This window comes from Bos mutus, chromosome 19 (assembly GCF_027580195.1).
Source record: "Bos mutus isolate GX-2022 chromosome 19, NWIPB_WYAK_1.1, whole genome shotgun sequence".
Taxonomy (NCBI): Eukaryota; Metazoa; Chordata; class Mammalia; order Artiodactyla; family Bovidae; genus Bos; species Bos mutus.
In genome coordinates, this window is record NC_091635.1 from 33,081,576 (window position 1) to 33,094,681 (window position 13,106).

The 13,106-nt window shown below is 38.4% G+C and overlaps 2 long non-coding RNA genes across 2 annotated transcripts; both read left to right on the forward strand.

The window, feature by feature from the left end:
- The first annotated feature begins 698 nt into the window (after positions 1–698).
- Positions 699–2,580, forward strand: LOC138983939 (uncharacterized). Its single transcript, XR_011461313.1, has 3 exons — positions 699–800; positions 1,880–1,933; positions 2,472–2,580. It is a non-coding gene; the product is annotated as an uncharacterized lncRNA (long non-coding RNA).
- Positions 2,581–6,537: 3,957 nt separating this feature from the next.
- On the forward strand, positions 6,538–8,970 carry LOC138983940 (uncharacterized). The gene is made up of 3 exons (XR_011461314.1): positions 6,538–6,644; positions 7,210–7,263; positions 8,895–8,970. It is a non-coding gene; the product is annotated as an uncharacterized lncRNA (long non-coding RNA).
- Positions 8,971–13,106: the final 4,136 nt, after the last annotated feature.

The following is a 13,106-nucleotide window of genomic DNA, read 5'->3' on the forward strand; positions in this document are numbered from 1 at the left end:
AGACTGATCTGCATAAACTGCTAAAAGAAATAAAGAAAATAACAGGTGAGCAATACATTTTGTGAAAAGATATAAAACTAAAATGCAAATACTCCATGTTTACATACAGATGTAAAGCTGTTTTCTTATTTTGTCATTGATTTTTAACTTCTGTTTTTGTAACAATTAAAGTTGATTCTAATGACATGAAGATTACATTGGATTATTTATGTTTTAGCAAAACATATCACTATTTCTCTATAACAAGTTCTGTATTCTCTGAAACTTTTTTATTTTGTGATTTATTTCAGTGGCCAACTCACCTATTCATTCATTCAAAATACTTATCTCATGTCTACTGTAACCCAGTAAATGTTAGAGTGAAATTTTGATAGAAATACAAATAATGTGGTTAATGAAGATAATTCATCTTGTAATTCAGACAAAGAGAAACACAAATTCTACCTGATGGTTAATACAATTTAGATGAGGTAGCTGCCTGTACATAACTTAGATCACTTTGCCTCCTATATATCCCTTTACCATGAGCTGGGTTAACTTCTTTGAGGTCCTTAAGAGCATTAGAAATAAGTATTTTGTTTAGAATTAAAGAAATAACTTCCGAAAACTGTAGAAAACCCTGTACAAGCTTTAGACACTTCATCGTTTGGAGTCAGTAAGCAATTCTCATCTGTAACCATTCCCATCTTTTAAAGGAGAAAAAGTTGAAGCCAAAGACATACAGAAAACACTAAGAAACCTGGGAATAGAGCTCACAAATAGGGAAATCTGGGAGCTGTTGAAAATATTGCCATTTGCTGGTAGGTATTTGATGTATGTATCTGTGTATGTATCTCTGTGCTTGTATAAACTTCATTGTGAGAACGTCATAAAAATGGGCCATTCTAGTTTTGTATAAAAATCTAAAACACAAAAATACCAATCTTTAGCTGTAAAGAAATTAGGCCTTTAACATTTAGGTTTCTCATTTTGAAAAGCTATAGCATCAAACCTGAGTCCTGCCATTAAGTGAAATAAATCAGAAAAAGAAAGACAAATACCATATGACATCACTAGTATGTGGAATCTGAAATATAACACAAATGAATGTATCTACGAAACAGAAGCAGACTCACAGACATAGAGAGCAAACTGTGGTTGCCAAGGGTGAGGTGGCAAAGGGGAAAGGATGGATTGGGAGTCTGGGATTAGCAGAGGCAAACGATTACATACAGAATGGATAAGCAGCAAGGTCCTACAGTACAGCACATGAAATATATTCAATATCCTGTAATAATTGATAATGGAGAAGAATATGAAAAAGAATATATGTATGTACAATTGAATCACTTTGCTCTACAGCAGAAATTAGCACAACATTTTAAATCAACTATACTTCAATAAAATAAAAAATTTTTTAAATATTACTCAGAAATGAATGATGCATTAGTAGGGCAATGTGAAAGAAAAGTCTTAAATTAGCAAGAAGGTGGTGCTTATGGTAAAGAACCCATCTGCCAATGCAGGAGACTCAGGAGGCATGGGTTGGATTCCTGGGTCAGAAAGATCCCCTGGAGGAGAGCATAGCAACCCACTCCAGTATTCTTGCCTGGAGAATCCCATGGACAGAGGAGCCTAGCAGGCTACAGTCCATAGGGTTGCAAAGAGTCAGACATGACTGGAGTGACTTAGTACACACAGAGAAAGAAAAAGGAGAACTCAGAGTGGGGAAAGAGGTAACATCTGTTTCAGTGAAGAACGTGGATGTAGAAAATGTAGGAATATAACTTAAGACAAATTTTTAAAGTACGTAATTATGAAATTATGTTCTTACTACCTTTTTTTTTTTTTTTACTGTCCATGTAACTGTATCTTACCTTAAATGTGTCTTATTTTACAGATGATAAAAAGGTAGAGAAAAATGATTTGCTCAATCACATCAAGGCTTTTCCTGGTAAGTGAGAATCATAATAAGAAGGAAAGTAAAACTAAGACTTGCAGATTTTACCTTAATTTTCAAAAGGCTTATCATTCCACAATAATTAGATCATTGATCTTATTATCCCATTAACCTATAGGTCTCCTTTAGATGCAATTACATCTAATGTGATCATTTATAGTTCTCTGACACAGTAAGTTTCATATATACATATGTAACTTATAATACATAAAAATAGCATTTGGGATTAGTATATAAATAAAATTGTATATAATTTACATAATATATAATTAAGTTCCTTCTAAATACACCTTTCTTGAAAACTATGGAAAGGGCCCCTGAAATGAACCACAAATATATTCTTGACTTCCACAGTATGTCTTTATTGTGGAAAGTGTTGAAGACATTTCACATGTAACCATAAATAGTTTTGGTTTTTTTTTGGTCATTATGCAATAGATTTGTTTCATCTAGTTGCAATTGGTGCATGAATATAACCAGCATTTTTTTTAAATACCAGTTCCTATTTTTTATCACTTCATTCTTTCTTAAGGTGGGAAGTGTCATGTCTCTAAACTGGAAACCATCCTGGAAAACTTGGGTTATGACCTGGAGAATGAGGAAGTTGAGGACCTGAGGAACCACCTGACAGTTGATGGTGAGCATGTAGTCATGGCTTTAGGGAAACTGAGCTCCTCTAATAAAACTTCCAGATGTGTTCATCTGAGAAATTTTATTATCTCAGATTATTAATGTTTAAATAAGATCAGTAATCTGTTAAACAGTGATTCCCACCTGAAGGGCTAAATTTTGATGGCAGTGAGAAAATTGACAGACCTAAGAAGCAGGTAGAGAAATGAAACAGAGAAGCACTTTAAAGAAAAAAAAGCCAGAATTGAAAGAGACACGTGTACCCCAATGTTCATCGCAGCACTGTTTATAATAGCCAGGACATGGGAGCAACCTAGATGTCCATCAGCAGATGAATGGATAAGAAAGCTGTGGTACATATACACAATGGAGTATTACTCAGCCATTAAAAAGAATACATTTGAATCAGTTCTAATGAGGTGGATGAAACTGGAGCCGATTATACAGAGTGAAGTAAGCCAGAAAGAAAAACACCAATACAGTATGTTGCTAAGTCACTTCAGTCGTGTCCAACTCTGTGTGACCCCATAGACGGCAGCCCACCAGGCTCCCCTGTCCCTGGGATTCTCCAGGCAAGAACACTGGAGTGGGTTGCCATTTCCTTCTCCAATGCATGAAAGTGAAAGTGAAGTCACTCAGTCATGTCCGACTCTAGTGACCCCATAGACTGCAGCCTACCAGGCTCCTCCATCCATGGGATTTTTCAGGCAAGGGTACTGGAGTGGGGTGCCATCGCCTTCTCCGTCCAATACAGTATACTAATGCATATATATGGAATTTAGAAAGATGGTAACGATAACCCTGTATGCGAGACAGCAAAAGAGACACAGATGTATAGAACAGTCTTTTGGACTCTGTGGGAGAGGGAGGGGGGTGATAATTTGGGAGAATGGCATTGAAATATGTATAATATCATATAAGAAACAAATCGCCAGTCCAGGTTCAATGCAGGATACAGGAAGCTTGGGGCTGGTGCACTGGGATGACCCAGAAGGATGGTATGGGGAGGGAGGTGGGAGGGGGGTTCAGGATTGGGAACACGTTACACCCGTGGCAGATTCATGTTGATGTATGGCAAAACCAATAAAATATTGTAAATTTTTTAAAAATTAAAAAAAAAGACAACATCAAAAAAAAAAAAAAAAGAAAGAAAAAAAAAGCCAAAGAAGAAATTTAAAAACCAGTCAGGGAAAAAAAAAATGTAAAAGTCTCTTAAATCACCATAAAGTTGCAAGAAAATTCCAGAAAATCATATACTTCTGCTTCATTAGGGCTTCCCTGGTGGCTCAGACAGTAAAGAATCTGCCTGCAATGTGGGAGACCCAGATTTGATCCCTGGGTTGGGAAGATCCTCTGGAAAATGAAACAGCAACCCATTCCAGTATTCTTGTCTGGAAAATCCCATGGGGTAGCAAAGAGTCAGACACGACTGAGTGACTGACACTTTCACTTTTCACTTTCTGTTTCACTGACTACACTAAAGCCTTTGACTGTGTGGATCACAACAAACTGTGGAAAATTCTTAGAGATAGGAATACCAGATCACCTCACCTGCCTCGTGAGAAACCTGTGTGCAGATCAAGAAGCAACAGTTAGAACCAAATATGGAATGACAGACTGCTTCAAAATTGGGAAAGTAATAGGTCAAAGCTGTATATTGTCACCCTGCTTATTTAACTTATATGCAAAGTACATCATGAGAAATGCCAGGCTGGAGGAAGCACAAGCTGGAATCAAAATTGCCAGGAGAAATATCAATAACCTCAGATCTGTAGATGGCACTACCCTTATGGCAGAAAGCAAAGAGGAACAAAAGAACCTCTTGGTAAGTGAAAGAGGAGAATGAAAAAGCTAGCTAAAACTCAGCATTGAGAAAACTAAGATCATGGCATCTGGTCCCATCACTTCATGGCAAATAGATGGGGAGAAAAACGGAAACCATGATAGACTTTATTATGTTTATTTTGGCTCCAAAATCACTGCAGATGGTGACTGAAGCCATGAAATTAAAAGACTCTTGCTCCTTGGAAGAAAAGCTATGACAAACCTAGGCAGCATATTAAAAAGCAGAGAGACTTTGCCAACAAAGGTCCATAGAATCAAAGCTATGGTTTTCCCAGTAGTCATGTATGGATGTACAAGTTGGACCACAATAAAATAAATAAATTTAAATTAAAAATAAATAAAATCATAAAAATTAAAAAAAAAAGAAAGAAAATTGAACGCTGAAGAATTGATGCTTTTGAACTGTGGTGTTGGAGAAGACTCTTGAGAGTCCCTTGGACTGCAAGGAGATCAAACCAGCCAATCCTAAAGGAAATCAGTCCTGAATATCCATTGGAAGGACTGATGCTGAAGCTGAAGCTCCAATACTTTGACCACTTGATGCGAAGAGCTGATTCATTGAAATAGACCCTTATGCTAGGAAAGACTGAAGGCAGGAGAAGGGGACCACAGAGGATGAGATGGTTGGATGGCATCACCGACTCGATGAACATAAGTTTGAGCAAACTCTGGGAGATGGTGAAGGACAGTGAAGCCTGGCGTGCATTCCATGGAATCACAAAGAGTCGAACATGACTGAACGACTGAACAACTACAGAAGTATACAAATTAGATGAAGGAGTCAGCAACGATTGGAAGTTTTGGTGGGTGTGGAGTTGGAAACATGAAGAAAGTGCTGTGTAATGGTTGCATGTGGAAGTAGCCAGCTACAATATTTTAGGCAGGTGAATACATTGGTATTGCAATTTTTATTGTGTATGAATCCTGTAATATTAACAGTAAGGTGGTCAAGCATCATGGTACTCCTAGATTCTAAAGTAGAATAGGCCAAGTGGAGAGTAAGTCAAGCAATGTTTTTAAAACTTCCTATCACCATTGTGTATAGAATTTAATATTTTATACTATAATTTTGTCTTCTATTCTATATATTTATCATTTATAAAACTTAATTCTTCAATTCCATGCCCAGCTGGGGTTTATTTATAGAACAACTTAGGGTAAACTTCTGAATTTCAGTGTTTTGTTCTACAATATAAGGTCTTTGTAACACTTTCTGGGTCTAATGAAAAATCTGTGTCTTACTTGTACTTTATCCTATAGATGAAAAGGTTAAACCAAATACTCTCATGGAAAATGTTGAGTCATTCAAAGGTGAGTGAAAGTTTATACAGAAAAATCATTTTAACAAAATGCTGATGGTTTTCTGTTTTGCTTTTAAATATTTTATTCCTATCATACTGACATTGTTAATTCTTTTAGTATATCAATGGTATCTTTCATTCTGTGATCCACATTAGTTTGGGGTGTATACTTTTTAGCACAACTATTATTTATCATGTCTTGGTAAAATATCTTGTATTCTCTGAATATTTTCAATAATGCATATCACTTTTACATTGTTTAAACAGCTAAAAATGTATGTTACCACAATAAGTGGCAGAAAAAAAACATTGGCATAAATCTTTTTATAAATAACATTACACAGGAACCTCCCTGCTGACTCAGACAGTCAAGAATTTGCCTACAATGCAGGAGACCCAGGTTCAATTCCTGGGTCAGGAAAATCCCCTGGAGAAGGGAATGGCTACCACTCTAGTATTCTTGCCTAGAGAATTCCATGGGCAGAAGGGTCTGGTGGGCTACAGTCCCTGCGGTTGCAAATAATTGGACATGACTAAGCAGCTAACACTTTAACTTTTTTTTTATCACATGGGCAAATTAAAAGTAATATGAACACTGTCATTTCAGCTACCATTTCAGAGTGTTGATTTATCCCATTTTTATTAGCATATTCAAAAAAATTTTCTCTCTAGAATTAAGATTGAGTTCTATCTGATATTTCCTTAGTCTTGACTTTGGCCAGCCCTGTTCTTAATCCTGCAATTAAACTTAGATGATGTTCATAATTTAGACTCATTCATCATGCTTAAGTTTTTCATCAGTCATTATTTTCATCTTTTCCAAGGAGCCAAGATTAATGCTGATGAAGTAGATGGTGTTTTGAAAAACATAGGGATAGAACTCACACCTAAGGAACGCTGGAAGCTGCTTAAAACTCTACCACTTACTTGTGAGTATTTATGATACTGTTTTTGTCCTCAGAGGAGCTTAGTGTGAGTGTATTTATTGTTGGGGTAGGTAGGAATCATTAAACATTTATTCAGTGTATATTTATATTCAACATGTTTAATGAGCACCTCTTAGGTTATAGGATTAAACACAGAAGTTCTTGGCTTCATGGAGGCTATTGTCAGAGATAGAGCTTACTCCATTGGGATTGAGCTTGAGAACATCATAAATGAATAAAGATTTTTTAAATTGATTTTTTAAAATTTAATTTAGGATTTTAATCTTGAAATGTCTAATAGAAAAATAAGGGGGGAAAAGAGGAAGTGATGTTAAAAAAGGTCAAATCAGAGAGACTGAAAATTTCAGCCTAGTAAAGAAAGTTTAGAACTTTCTCTACCCCTTAACTTTATTCTTAAAACCAAGGAAGATAAGGATGTGTGGATGAGAAATCAGATACATCTAAAAGGCAAATAATGTAACATTATTGTCTTTATAAAATAATCTATTCTCTTCTTATGAATTGCTGTATCACATTTCTGTGTTAACAATAATGACTTCTCTTGTAGATGACAGAAAGTACTATCAAAAACGGTTGCTACAGGGTTTAAAGACTTTCCAAGGTGAGTGTTAAGAATAATAAGTCAAGTGAAAATGAAGTTTTTGACCTTTGTATTTCCTTTTGGAAGTCCTTTTAATTACTTAATGGTAGTAATAGCTAATTTCTCTTGAGTGTAGTGCCAAGCACTGTTCTAAATACTTTACATCTACTAACTCATTTAAACCTCACAGAAATCTGTAAGTTAGCTTCTTTTGGGCTTCCCGGGTAGCTCAGTGGTAAAGAATCCACCAGCTCAGTGGTAAAGAGATACAGGAAGTGCAGATTCAATCCCTAGGTTGGGAAGATCCCTGCAGGTGGAAATGGCAGCCCATTCCGGTATTCTTGCCTGGAGAATCCCATGGACAGAGGAGCCTGGAGGGCTACAGTCCATGGGGTTGCAAAGAGTCAGATCAAATGAGTGACTGAGCACACACACTAGATACTTTTCCTAAGTCAGGTACCATTTTACAGATGAGAGATGCTAACTCATTTGCCTAAAGTCACTCCATTTGAACTTGGGAGGATCATGATTTGAACCTACATTCTTAATCGCTCCTTTTACAGGGGATCTTCCCTGGTGGCTCAGATGATAAAGCGTCTGCCTACAATGCGTGAGACCTGGGTTCGATCCCTGGAATGGGAAGATCCCCTGGAGAAGGAAATGGCAAAGCACTCCAGAATTCTTGCCTGGAAAACCCCATGGACAGAGGAGCCTGGTAGGCTACAGTTAATGAGGTTGAAAAGAGTCGGACATGACTGAGGATGGGAAGATCCCCTAGAGAAGGAAATGGCAAAGCACTCCAGAACTCTTGCCTGGAAAGCGCCATGAATAGAGGAGCCTGGTAGGCTACAGTTCATGAGATTGCAAAGAGTCGGACACGACTGAGCAACTTCACTTTCACTTTCTTAACTGCGCTATTATATTGAACTGCTACTGCTACTGCTAAGTCACTTCAGTCATGTCCGACTCTGTGCGACCCCATAGATGGCAGCCCACCAGGCTCCGCCGTCCCTGGGATTCTCCAGGCAAGAACACAGGAGTGGGTTGCCATTTCCTTCTCCAGTGCATGAAAGTGAAAAGTAAAAGTGAAGTTGCTCAGTCATGTCTGACTCTTCACGACCCCATGGACTGAAGCCTACTAGGCTCCTCCGTCCATGGGATTTTCCAGGCAAGAGTACTGGAGTGGGTTGCCATTGCCTTCTCCTATTATATTGAACAGTTAGGTTATTAATCTTTTTTATTCCCCTTTATGACTTACAGTTCAAGTTTAGATAACCACTAGGTTATTTCCTGGGAGATAATTTACTATTATAATGACAAGTTTCAAACTCAGTAGCCAGAATTGTGGCTAGCATTTCAGACATGTTTCTCTATTATTGATAATAAATGAATGATGACTAATAAGTCTCATTCATTTGCTTTAGATGTCTATGACAAATTTTAGCAGAGTGCCTCATAACATGTAAAGGAGATGTTTTGTCTTCACAGTCCCCACCCTACCCTCTGCTACCTTGGTTTTCTATTTTCCTTGAACATCTGCATTGCAACTTTGCTTTTCTCCCTCCCATTAGGGTTTGGTGCATAACACTTAACTAAATCATTTTTATTTTAGGCATGATTTTAATCGTTTCTCATTTCATCTCTTAATCAAGGAGGACATGTTTTAGAAAATAAACTAGGAACCACTTTGACAAACCTGAACTATGAACTTGAAAATAAAGAATTAAATGATCTACGTAACTATTTGGAAATTGACAGTGAGTATTTAATTTACCACTTGCGACTCCTTTCAGAAGAGCCTTTGAAGTCTTCTTGTAGCATCCCAGAGTATACTTGTTCAATTTCATTTAGAAAGTAAGAAATTCTTATAGAGTTATGATTTTCAAGGAGGAGAAATATGGCTTCTGATTATTATTCTCAGTATTGTCAGAGATCCAATAAGGGCATTTGTAGATTAAGATTCAACTAGGAAAAACAAAGAAACACTTCAGGAAAAAAATAGCAGAAGCTATTGAAATAGATGTTGAAAAGAGTCAGAGATTGACAAAGTAAGGAGGTAAACAGGATTTGAAATTGTTTGACAGGCAATATACAAAGAGAGATGATCATATTTCCATTTAGCAAATACGAGTATCAGGTTGAAATAGTCAGTGATATCTGATTTGAGACCAATAATATGGCAGCAGAGAGATATCTTTTAGATTAAAAAGACCATTTAGGAACAGCATTAAAGATCTGATTTAGCATGTTAAAACACCTTCTTTAGAATTCTATAAGATAGTTGGATATAAGAAAAACATTTAAAAATCAACAAAAGTTTCTCTATGTAAATAATGACAACTTAGAAAATTTCATGGAAAAAGTGATCCTAATCCTAATAGCAATAAATATTTTATCTGTATCTGATTATCCTTTGTATTTCAGATAATGGAAAAGTTCCTTTGAACTCCTTGATGAACACAGCAAGTTTATTTTCTGGTGAGTGAGAAGTGATGATGACAAGATATAAAATCAAGATATTTTGCCATATGTACATATCATATTTTAATTATATATTCCAATATTCTGAACATTCAGAAAACTACGATCATGGCATCCAGTCCCATCAGTTCAGTTCAGTTGCTCAGTCGTGTCCAACTCTTTGTGACCCCATGAATCGCAGCACACCAGGCCTCCCTGTCCATCACCAACTCCTGGAGTTCACTGAGACTCACGTCCATCGAGTCAGTGATGCCATCCAGCCATCTCATCCTCTGTCGTCCCCTTCTCCTCCTGCCCCCAATCCCTCCCAGCATCAGAGTCTTTTCCAATGAGTCAACTCTTCGCATGAGGTGGCCAAAGTACTGGAGTTTCAGCTTTAGCATCATTCCTTCCAAAGAAATCCCAGGGCTGATCTCCTTCAGAATGGAGAGTCCAAAGGACTCTCAAGAGTCTTCTCAACACCACAGTTCAAAAGCATCAATTCTTCGGCGCTCAGCCTTCTTCACAGTCCAACTCTCACATCCATACATGACCACAGGAAAAACCATAGCCTTGACTAGACAGACCTTTGTTGGCAAAGTAATGTCTTTTCAATATGCTATCCAGGTTGGCCATAACTTTCCTTCCAGGGACTAAGCGTCCTTTAATTTCATGGCTGCAGTCACCATCTGGAGTGATTTTGGAGCCCAAAAAAATAAAGTCTGCCACTGTTTCCACTGTTTCCCCATCTATTTGCCATGAAGTGATGAGACTGGATGCCATGATCTTCGTTTTCTGAATGTTGAGCTTGAAGCCAACTTTTTCACTCTCCACTTTCACTTTCATCAAGAGGCTTTTTAGTTCCTCTTCACTTTCTGCCATAAGGGTGGTGTCATCTGCATATCTGAGGTTATTGGTATTTCTCCCCACAATCTTGATTCCAGCTTGTGTTTCTTCCAGTCCAGCGTTTCTCATGATGTACTCTGCATATAAGTTAAATAAGCAGGGTGACAATATACAGCCTTGACATACTCCTTTTCCTATTTGGAACCAGTCTGTTGTTCCATTTCTGGTTCTAACTGTTGCTTCCTGACCTGCATACAGGCTTCTCAAGAGGCAGGTGAGGTGGTGTGGTATTCCCATCTCTTTCAGAATTTTCCACAGTTTATTGTGATCCACACAGTCAAAGGCTTTGGCATAGTCAATAAAGCAGAAATAGACGTTTTTCTGGAACTCTCTTGCTTTTTCCATGATCCAGCGGTCCCATCACTTCATGGCAAATAGATGGGGAAACAGTGGAAACAGTGCCTGACTTTATTTTTCTGGGCTCCAAAATCACTACAGATGGTGATTGCAGCCATGAAATTAAAAGACGTTTACTCCTTGGAAGGAAAGTTATGACCAACCTAGACAGCATATTAAAAAGCAGAGACATTACTTTGCCAACAAAAGTCCATCTAGTCAAAGCTATGGTTTTTCCAGTGGTCATGTATGGATGTGAGAGTTGGATTATAAAGAAAGCTGAGTGAAGAAGAATTTTTGAACTATGAGTTGGAGAAGACTCTTGAGAGTCCCTTGGACTGCAAGGAGATCCAACCAGTCCATCCTAAAGGAGATCAGTCCTGGGTGTTCATTGGAAGGACTGATGCTGAAGCTGAAACTCCAATACTTTGGCCACCTCATGCGAAGAGCTGACTCATTGGAAAAGACCCTGATGCTGGGAAAGATTGAGGGCAGGAGGAGAAGGGGACGACAGAGGGTGAGATGGTCGGATGGCATCACCGACACAATAGATATGGGTTTGGGTGGACTCCGGGAGTTGGTGATGGACAGGAAGGCCTGGTGTGCTGCAGTTCACGGGGTCTCAAAGAGTCGGACACGACTGAGCAACTGAACTGAACTGAACTGAATATTCTGAAATTACACACATCTCATTTTACCAATATACTGATGTTTGTTTTTAAGTATATATATATTTTTATTATCTACAGTTTTAGAAGTATCATTTTTTAAAAAGAAGTCTATTTTATTATAAGCTGGCTGGCTTGTCCTCATTGTTTTAAGAGCACTAATTGAAGCATTCTTTTGGCAAGGCTTAAAGGAAACATCTACTTTAATTCCTTCTTGTGATGCTCTGCAGTTACAAAAGCTTCATTGTATCCTTTCTCCTCTGCAGTTACATCTGTAGCAAGTTAAGATACTGTTGTTTTATTATAATTTTTAAATTTATAATTGTTATATATGAAAATGTTCACTTATCATGTCTCCCATCTTTTTAAAGGTAATAAGATTAATGCCAAGGACACACAATTTTATCTGGAAAATATAGGTATTGAATTAACAAAGAGTGAAAGTGAGGAGCTATTGGACACACTGCCATTGGATGGTAAGCATTTCAGACGTGCAGTGAATTTTGGAGAATCGTAGAGTTATGCATTATGTGCATTAAATTCTAGAAGTATAATTGTTTAACATCATATTAAAAGTTGAAGAGGTGACATCAGCAGTGTGGCATGTAAATCATTCCTCCTTTTTATCTCCCCTTTTAAATCAATGAATTAGACATCCACGCATGAACCAAAGTGCCTTTGTGGGCATTTTGGCACCTAGCACATTATTCCCAAGGACCCTGGAAGAGTCTTGCCCACTGGACAACCTCTGTCTGGGCCGTAGAACCAACAGAAACAGCAAAAGTGCCTAGACCCCTCTCACCACTGTCAAAATTGGGCAAAAATCGGGTGACTGTTGAGCCATGCAGGCACACATACAGGAGCGTACTTGCAGAAGTCTAGCTTTCCAGAAGGGAAGCCCCAGCACATCACTGGATAGAACAACAACAACAACAAAAAGGTTTGTGTGGGTACCTGGCTACTCCGGCAAAGCAGGACCACCAGAGAAATCCACTATTCCCCAATAGACCCACTAGAACTAAGCAGGAGCTCTGTGACTCTGGGGGAGGATATTGGAGAAAAGGCAAAAAAGAGTTTCAAAAATAAAAGGACTAGAGCTCAGGAGGAAGTCTACCCATGAGCCTCTGGGAGTACCACACGCAGGGATCTCTCTACGGGGTTCTCAGGCATCCCCAAGGACTAAGTACTACAGCGCCCCCCACCCCACACGCAGTCTGCTGCCGGCTTCTAGTGCAGCGAAGGAAGGTGGTCCCCAGTGGGACCAGGAACCAGTTTGTGAGCAAGGCAAAAACCACAAGAGCTATAGCGGTACCTCCTGGGAAACAAAAGATTTACAGTAGCCGGCCTGGTGGATTTTGAGTTCAGTTCAGTTCAGTGGCTCAGTCGTGTCCGACTCTTTGCGACCCCATGAATCGCAGCAGGCCAGGCCTTCCTGTCCATTACCAACTCCCGGAGTTCATTCAAACTCATGTCCATCGAATCGGTGATGCCATC